At 37.5% G+C, this 10,000-nt stretch overlaps 1 protein-coding gene across 5 annotated transcripts in view; it reads left to right on the forward strand.

Moving 5' to 3' along the window:
• The window catches only part of LOC135198182 (uncharacterized), a 375,078-nt gene that overhangs the window by 125,080 nt on the left and 239,998 nt on the right, over nucleotides 1–10,000 (forward strand). The window contains exon 2 of one of the 5 annotated variants that reach the window (XM_064225720.1): nucleotides 688–715. The exons of the other annotated variants lie outside the window; for them this stretch is intronic. The gene's annotated coding sequence lies outside the window, so the exon portion shown is untranslated. The remainder of the gene's footprint in view (nucleotides 1–687; nucleotides 716–10,000) is intronic. 5 annotated transcript variants of the gene reach the window in all.

Here is a 10,000-nt window from a genome sequence, read left to right on the forward strand (position 1 = left end):
TGTCCCCAACACTAATCGGTGGTATTTGGACCTGAATTGACTGAATTATGAAGGCTATACCATAATAGTTACTCACACTGAAATACAAATAACTACAGGCTTCTCACAAAAGTCTCGGTTCATGTTCCGCCTCGGTTTCAATTGGCATGTTGGAATTCTTCTAAACACACACACACACACACAAAAAAGTGTCACGGAGCAGCTGTAGGATCGCGGCAACATACGTGACACCTTATGTGTTGTTCTTTGTCGATTGACCAACCATTTACCTTGTTCACCTGTATGCACAGCTTGTTCCCCTGGCTGAAAAAGGGTTTTGTATCTCTTCATAACTCCTGTGGAATTATTAACCCTATTTACAAGTTTTGTCATTTCTGTTTACACATTAAAATATCCAGTGTCATACGTTATTGTTGTATTTAATTTTCATATGTAGGTTCATCACATACACGATGTATGTTTTAAAAGAGGTTGGTGTGTCTGAAGAGAGAGAGAGAGAGAGAGAGAGAGAGAGAGTTAAATCGGGTAAAGATGAGAAAACTATGGTGCAGATATGTACACGTTGTGCATGTTTCAAAATTCGTTTTATTTATTTATTTATTTTTTTTTTTTTTACATAATTTCATGTTATATACATTTTTAAGGTTTTGTTCCAGGGCTCTTCACAATTCTTTTTTTGTTCCCCAGGAGGAGGAGGAGGAAAAGGAGAAGGCAGGTAGGTCGCATTGTCATATCATGTGTGCCCAGGTATACCCACGGCCCGTTTTCCTGTGAAGACTCCAAGAGTCTTTGACGTCAATCAGCGCGGAAGCCGGCTTTAGGAATGTAAGCCATAAAAGCATTTGTCGGGTGCGTTCCGGCCAGGGTCATTATCGCCTGATGGCAGTTGCTATCTATCTGACCTTCTGGTACTTCCCGATCTTCCCTTAGCTTTCTTCGTGCGAACTGCTCTCCTTAGAAGAATTCCCCTTGCCGTTAGAAGCTGCACGAATGTTTATTTTTTTTTTCTTTTTGTCAAGCTGTGCTTTCAAGATCTTGTGGCCTTTGTCCTACTTGGATATATGAACGCCATAGATACTTGAGCATTGCCCAGTGCCTTCGGCGCAATCTAGTTTTCTGGACAGCCGCTGCAGCGTATAATCAAGGCCAACGAAAATATACCTATTTTTCGGTGGTTTCGGTATTATGCTGTATAATCCCAAGGAGGTCCTTGTATAACCGGCTGCCCATGAAAATTTAACCAGGTCCCGGTGGTGGCCTGCCCTATATCGTTGCCAGAAGCACGATTATGACTAAGTTTAACTGCATATTAAATAAAAACTACTGATGCTAGACGGCGGTAATTTGTTGTGTCAGATGATTGGAGGGTGGATGATCAACACAAAAAGTTGCAGCCCTCTAGCCTCAATAGTTTTTAAGATCTGAGGACGGACAGAAAAAGTGCGGAGAGACAAACAAAGCCGGCACAACAGTTTGTTTTACAGAAAACAGAAACTCCAGAACGGGTGTCACTGGGTTGGCCTGGCAGGTATTCGGAAACCGAGGTTAGTGAACTTCGGCTTGTTTCATGCTAGCGGTGGCTTAGTTCAATGAACTCTTGGTTAGCTTGTGGCTGCAGGTGACACCATAAAAGCTCTTTGTTGCCTTTCCTTCTGCTATTCCATGCTTTCCGATATAGAGAGTTTAGATCGAAGAATTATGGGGAAACACAGGAAGTTCCTCAGCACTCGATCGCTGGCAATTAAATGCTCCACTCTCCCCAAATTTGGTACAAAACTGTTGTGGTGGAGTGGTGTTAGGGAGTGGTTACTGTATGTTGTCGTTTATTTTACTCATTGATGGTAGACTATTTTTCCACTCCTTCTGTAAGAGAGAACGTGTCAAATTGTCATTTGAAGTAAACAAGTAAAGAAATGCACAGAAGTTTCTTCTGCGAAATCGAGGTTTCTGTACAGCGTATAATGAAACTCTTAGCCACGGCCAGGTTGTGGCCTGTGTATATATGGCATCCATAGCGGTACCAGACGTGCGATCATGGCTAATTCAACCTTGAATCAAATAAAAACTACTGAGGCTAGAGGGCGACAATTTTATACGTTTGTCGATTGGAGGGTGGATGATCAACATACCAATTTGCAGCCCTTTAGTCTCAGTAGATTTTAAGATCTGAGGGCGGACAGGAAAAGTGGGGACAGGTAGACAAATAGTCATCCTGTCCCAACTTTTTTTTTCTTTCACAGAAAACTAAAAGCAAGAGATTTCTATGACATAGCCACCATGCTCATTTTGATAAACGGGGCGTCATTACTCCAACTGAAGTACGACAAAAGGCTTTCAGCGTCATTTTGGAGGAGGAGGAGGAGGAGTGCCTGTTTTCGCAGTTGCTTTCCAAGCCCGACAAGCATCACATTTGTTACCGAACCGCAAAGGATTTCGTGAACGTGGAAAAAAACACCCTGAGTGCTCTGAAAATGAAAGATGGTTTTGAGCCCTGCCTCTGTTGTTGGCCTTTGGCTCCTAGCTAAAGCTTTCCTTCCGGCCTACTAGTAGCTTTATTGCCTACACATATCTCTCTCTCTCTCTCTCTCTCTCTCTCTCCTCTCTCTCCTCTCTATCTCTCTCTCCTCTCGATATCATCTCTCTATCTCATTCTCTCTCTCTCTCGTATCTTTTTATTCGGGGATAGCTCATTCGTGTCGTAGTAGTGGGTTTGACGATTATCGTTTTTTTTTATTTCATTAAATTGACCATTAACTGAAAAGTATGTAAATGACAGTTTTGATTTAATTGATTTCAAAAATATTTTCTGCTGCTGGTTTCAGCATAATAATAATAATAATAATAATAATAATAATAATAATAATAATAATAATAATAATAATAATAATAATAAATTTGAAGTATGTTATTGCACGCGCTCCTGTTAGTGTTGCTCATCAGGGAATGCGGCATGTTACCATCGTCATAATTCCAAATACTATTTTAACTCCTTTTTCTCTTTATTTATCAATTTATTTATCTTTTTCAATAAGTGGAACCTCTTCTTTATGTATTTACCTTTACTTCCTCGTACTTCATCCTAATGAACACCATACTATTTAGAAGCTTGAATTTCAAGTCAGTGGCCCCAGTAGCTTGTTCCATATGAATAGGTTTCATCTTCTGAATAATAATAATGATAATAAAAATAATAATACTCATTACTTACGGGAAGGTCTGTTGATATATGGGTGGGAATGGTTCCTTCTCCTTAGCCTGCTGTGGAGGTAGCATTCATTTTTTATGATTTACGGAACCAAGGGACAACCTCCTCGGTCCGTGAACCATGATGCGGTGGTCAAGTCATTAAGTTGTTTATGTATTGTCTTGTTTTGTTGTTGTTACTAGTATACAGGACACCGGAACCCGCTAAACGCGAAGTATCCCTTATGTATATTTTCACAAAACCCGTTATAAAGCTTCAGCTCTACCGTGCGTGCTTATATACATACATATAGCCTATATATATATATTTATATATATATAATGACATATATATATATATATATATATAATATATATATTTAATAATTTACCGCATGGAATTCGAAACTTCCAGCATTCCTTGTCTGTTTGGAAACGTTTACTGCAAGAGAAACTATTGCCATAAAGTGAATTATATGGAGTAAATGTTCTTTTGAAGTGTGAATTCTGGATCCTGCATCCGCGAGAATCGAATTACGATCGTGTATCACTCAAGTATCTGGAAGGGTACGTGATTTTTCGGCTTGTAAATATAGTAATACCTGTCGTCGAGATGAGGTGACGTATTAAATTTCTAAATAAATTCATCCTAAGAGAGAGAGAAGAGGAGAGAGAGAGAGAGGAAGAGAGAGAGAGGCGGCGAGAGAGAGAGAGAGAGAGGTGGGGGGAGGGGCAGATGCGTAAATTGTTTAGTTACCATGTATAGATATTAATTTTCGTGGATTGTATTTGCGTTGCTCTTACATATCGTTATGACTGTATTGTACCCTCTAAAGGTGATTAGGTCTGGCGAATTATATAATTACTGAACATCTTTGGCTTAAGTGCATGGTTTTAGAAGTATGAGTCTCTCAATCATGTACGAACGAGCTCGTACTTCAGATATGAATACTTCTATGAAAAAGAAAGTTCTTGAAGGGTGCCTGATACACACGCACGGGAATTTGCACTGTCACTATAGCATTCCAATTGCATAAAGAGTGTCATTTGACACCCTTTCCCGGGTTGAGGAAGAAATACGCGACTCTACCTTTGGTTTAAATGACATTCACTTTCGGCTTATATTGTTGAGTCTCTTGGTACCACACGACTATCGCCATCTTGCAAGTCATACTAACACTCATGCTTAGTGAAATCTTCATTCGGAAAAATCTGCTAGCCGAGATTTCACTCCGATATTATAGTTTTGTATTAAGAGGGAAAGTTATCTGGTTGGGACTTGGTCACTGATGTTCCTCTGAGGTGTTATGTTAATTATCTCCATTTGTTTGGATTTTTATTTTATTTCTGTGGTTCTTCGGTTTTTGTTGTGGTGTTGTAAGTGCGTGTGGGTGTTTCCCGTTTGTTTATGAGTTGTTTTGAAATATCTAAAACTAACTGAATAAAAAAAAAGTGGGATTTTTTTCACTCAAAGTACTCCTTTCTTTATTATTTTTAGTTTCTTAGGTTCCCTGACCATTTGTACTCTCCTGTGTTAGGCATTTTGAGCTGAATGAAATAACATAACTGGATTATATTTGCATTTTTTTCTCATACAACTTCCGAATAATTATATTTATTTTCCTTTTTTTCATGGCATTTTTGATCTTGCACCTTAATTGTATTAAAGGTACCACATAAGCTATCGAGCGTCTCTTAAAGAACTTTTTTCTATTCTTGTGGTTATGGGACTCTGTGACTGAATTGTTCCTTGTGTAATGTCAAGTATATTTTACGCGCTCCCCTTCGCCCTTCAACTTTGATTTTATTTGGATTTATTCTTTCATTTAGAATTTTTATGTTTAACTATGAGCTCTGTCAGGATCTTTTTTTTTTTTTTATTTAGACCAGTTTTGTCAGGATCTGCTGTTTCATTTACATCTTTTATGTTTAACTGCATTCAGTGTTTATTCAAGTCTAAGTTAAAAGTAATATATTGCTGACTTTGCAGTATATGATGGAATTTCGGCTTCATATCTGCAAAATCTGGCCATTTAAGAACAAACATAGTGTGAGTTGATTGCTCCGATAAATTAAGGCCTTCATTTTATTTCCTATTGTTAAATAAAAAAAAAAAATAAGAGTAATTGTGGTTTCTCTTCTTTTTAACTCAGCGCCCATATTAATTTGAAGGCCAAAGTCGCACCAGAAAAGGACGGTTTCCAGAATGTTTCGTTTGGAGTACAATTTTGTTCTGTCCTTTTCACTCTGTCAGTATTCACTTTTAGATGCATCTTTTATCGAGAGAGTATACGTTGTTGTGTAAATAATATTCTCAAGTTTTGTATCTTGCGACCACGTGCCTGCCAGTAAGAGTTGATCCTTTTCCAAAGATATTGTAAAAAAAAAAAAAAAAGTCCGTGAAAACTGGTGCTGTTCAATGGTTAATTCCTGGCCAGAAATGTAGAAGTTCCATCTTTCACGTCATTATTATTTGACGGCCAATACTTCCAATTTTCAGCTGCGTCCAGGCTGATTTCACCCGGATATTGTTCTAAAGTCAATTTATTTCGATGTTATTGGTCGTAAATAAATCTGTGATTAAGAATCCGCAATTTTGGCACATCAGACAATTGTGGTTAAGCTGAGTGTATTACTATTACCGTATAGTAATATTATCATGAGACGGTACATTAAGTAGAACATCTGGTGAAGTTTTTCCTCTGGTTACCAGTCTTGCCGAGTCTCGTAACTCGGAATCCCTTATCCATTCTTTCGTTTCTTGAGAGCATTTTATCTGGTATTCTTCACCAATACTTCAATAACCTTTTAACAATATTTAATTTGCATAACATATAAAAGATGAGAGAGAGAGAGAGAGAGAGAGAGAGAGAGAGAGAGAGAGAGAGAGAAAGTGTAGTTGGTTGGTTTAGCTCTCGTTTTCTTAGTTCATTGCTTCCGTTTTCTATGCTTTCATTGTTGTTTAGTACGAAAGTTTGGTTTACCTTGTTGCAATAAAGGATTCGTTTTTTATCCACGTTTTTCCATCAAAATAAATTGCACTTTTGTTTCTATCTTCTTAGCGATTCCAACTGGCTGACTTGTGATTTCACAGGATGGATTTTCAAGAGGCTGAAAGTGCAGGTATTTCTGGTACTTCAGGCGACAGTCTTGTCTGGAAATGTGACTTTCAGGATTTTACTTTTGAGCACTGTTTCTTACAAAAATGAATGGCCATCAAAGCAAAATGGATGAGAGAAAGGTGGTAACATTGTCGATATGTTATGAACTATTAAACCTCTCATTACCCACTTGAAATTGACAGCTACTGTTATTTCACGGAGCATAATTTGACGATAACTACTACATGGTGGTGATGATAAATTGGGGGAGGAATTTTCTCTATTGAAATCATTTCTTCAACGGTGATTTTACTTTCTCCATGGGAAATCCACACTTCGTGAGATTGATAAATGAGAACTGTATATAGAATTACTCAGTGTTGTGAATTGTGTATATCTGTAAGAGATTTCTAATAATGGCAAGTTACACTGGATGTGATGTATATATGGTTACAGAAGAAAATTTATAATCTGACCCCACAGATTTTGAGCATATAATTTACACGCAGACCATTGATAAGAAGTTGGTTTCTCTTGATATATTTCATGGATTTACTTCGATTATTGTTGTTATTGTTGCTATTGCTTCTTTAATCGTAGGTTTTTGCCTGGAAGGATAGAAGGACAAATTCGATTTTTCAGCACACAAAACAAATCTAGTTAAATAGCCACACACACAAAACCATATTTCGTTACTTGATAACTCCAGACTTTGACTCATTGGAACCTGTCCATTCTTCTCTTGCTTTATCGCTTTGAATTACCGCAGGTTCTTATCGTGTTGGGAAAGTAAAAGTAATCCATAAAGACGTGATTTATGGGAAGATTAATGACCTCTCTCCCTCCCTCTCTTTCTCTTATCCGCTTCGATGCTTCGCTTCTCGCAAGTCCATCGCAGGTTAGGTCATCACGTGCCCTCAGGACGAAGAGGATGAAACAAGAGGGAAAGCAAATATAAAGAAATGAAAAGGGGAGTGTTAAACGTGAAGTGGAACTTCATTGACTATTTTGTAATATGTACTTTAGAAATATCTCTAATTTTTCGGGGTTATTATTGTAGAAAATGGTAATGGACAAATATTAGAATAAACATTTTTAAGTACTATAAAATAAAATAAAACTAGAGACGATTATATCTGCAAAAAGCAAGGGAGCAAAGCTCTGCTCCACACTCGAGTAGAGTACGCAGAAGGTAATATTAGTGATGGTGGCTGGCTTAGGGGGGTAACGAAGAGAACGTAGACGAGGAAGTCATTCGTGGGAGCACAGTGTCATTTGCGATTGCTCTTACTCCACAGTCTATGGATATCAATCGCAAGTGGAGTTCTCGGAGAGGGGTTTATAAGCGGGTACCCTAACAGGAACTGTTGAGCGTACTGAATATTCTTATCATTCTTACTAAAATTAAGACGACTTATTTACCTTCAGCGAACTAAAATTAAGACGACTTATTTACCTTCAGCGAACATTGCAAAGCTGTTATTATTATTATTATTATTATTATTATTATTATTATTATTATTATTAGATTATTATTATTATTATTTTGTTGTTGTGGGGGTGGGGGTTGGGAGTGGGCGAGATTCGTACCTCAGCTTGAAGATGATTTAACATATGGTATAAATGTAGTATATTTTTAAAAATTATTATTTTATTTACACACACACACACACACACACACACACACATATATATATATATATATATATATATATATATATATATATGTATGTATGTATATATACATATATGTGTATAAATATATATATGTATATATATATATATATATATATATATGTATGTATGTATGTATTGACGATCAATCGCTAAAGTACGTATATAATATATACATATACGAATATACATATATACTTATAAAAATTAACTGTATATCTAAAAAATTAAGTATATCTTAGTTTAACCTGACCCCTGAGCTGATTAACCGCTCTTCTAGGGCTGGCCCGAAGGATTAGATTTTTTACGTGGCTAAGAACCAATTGGTCACCTAGCAACGGGATCTGCAGCGTATTGTAGGATCCGAACCGCATTATATCGATTAATGAATTTCTAATCACCAGAAATAAATTCCTCTGATTCCGCGTTGGCAGAGCGGGGAATCGAAGTCACGACTACCGAATCGGCAGGCGAGCACGCAACCTACTCGTCTAACGAGAAATGTAGTGAATATCGAATTCGCATTACCTTGTAATAATTTACTCCAACTGGAATTATAATTATACGTGCGGATGCCCGGCCAGGATTCGAACCTGCGCTCTTGGTTTTATGAACAGTGATAAACGACTGACTTAACCCTTTGGTTGTAAAGTATTCCCAGGGCATAGCGAATTGATATCAAGTGCTACTTAGTGGTTAATATTTATTTTAGTGTAAAAGCAGTTTTAAGTTTTTAAGTGATGATGTATGAAATACTTTTATAATGACACATTATGTATAAAGTAGATGGAATACTGTGCTGATTCCGTTGTGTTGTTCCTCTCCTACGAAGATGACGAGCTGTATTTTAATGACCAAATTTAGGGCTTTACAACACAAAAAGTAAATATGGTAGGTAGAGTAGGAGTTAGTTCACAAAATGCATCTATTCGAGGTGAAGGTGGAAAGTGGGTTAAGAGACGAAGAGGTCTCAAGATAAGATGCTGATGGAAATGCTCCTAATGACTGAGTATTTTGAAGGTTTTCTGATCGTTGATAGCGGGACTTAAAAAAGGGTTTGACAGCGAAGGAATTCGTTGAAATAACTGCCTAGAATGAAAGGGGGCTCTTGTCAATTGTAGGAATGATTCTCAGAACTTTCATTCTTGATGGGCAACTGGAAGATGGGCCGAGTCATCACAGTTGTCTCCCTTTTAACTGAATCATCATAAAGTGGAAATGACAGTGAGTGGATTGAGAAATGTTAAGTGAAAAATAACGGTGGACACTTTGATACAACTCTGCTTCCTCAACTTTGTCAAATGCTGTGATCATATGTTTATGAGATAGCTCCAGATGATCTTGCTAATGTGGTTATTTTCATTCCAAGAAAGCAGCGTTCACTTAAGGAGTACTTTTAGAACCCCCTTCTTTATGCAAACACATCGCCATTAGCAAGATCATTATCATAACGCCGGATCTGAACTGTTGTTTACTTTCTACTTTCGTTCATCATAAAATTGAAGATGCCAATGAGTTCTCGGTGGTTCTTTCACCTCCATGAAAGGAGCAAAGAAGACTGAAGATGAGAGGACAGATAACGAGAGGTTATGGCCGGGGTTTGACACACATCGCGAGAGCAGACACTGGGTGGTAGCGGCAGGAGGCCGACTACTAATGATGACTCCTTTTTCTTCTCGAGGATTTTGTGCCACCCATAAGCACTCTGGTGTGTGTGTGTGTGTGTGTGCATGAGGTACTCCCTACGTCCACGCAGTTCTTTATCTGAATGAGTATTTCACAAAGAAGATAAACTTATAGGCTTTAATAGATACTGAAATATATCACGCTAAATTCGTTTTTCTCCTGTTACGGTCTGGCATTAATTCTGTTCGATGATGAATTGTTTTTAACGTCACCGGTTCAGTTCTTTTGCTTTCTTTGTGACTGATCAGTTTTGCTTGGAATTGACATCATTTCACTAAAGCACTCGATTGCTGTGGTAGTTCAGTTTTAGATTATCATTTACTCTATGTGGCTATTAACTAGTGGAAAATATTAAA

This window comes from Macrobrachium nipponense, chromosome 21 (genome assembly GCF_015104395.2).
Source record: "Macrobrachium nipponense isolate FS-2020 chromosome 21, ASM1510439v2, whole genome shotgun sequence".
Classification (NCBI taxonomy): domain Eukaryota; kingdom Metazoa; phylum Arthropoda; class Malacostraca; order Decapoda; family Palaemonidae; genus Macrobrachium; species Macrobrachium nipponense.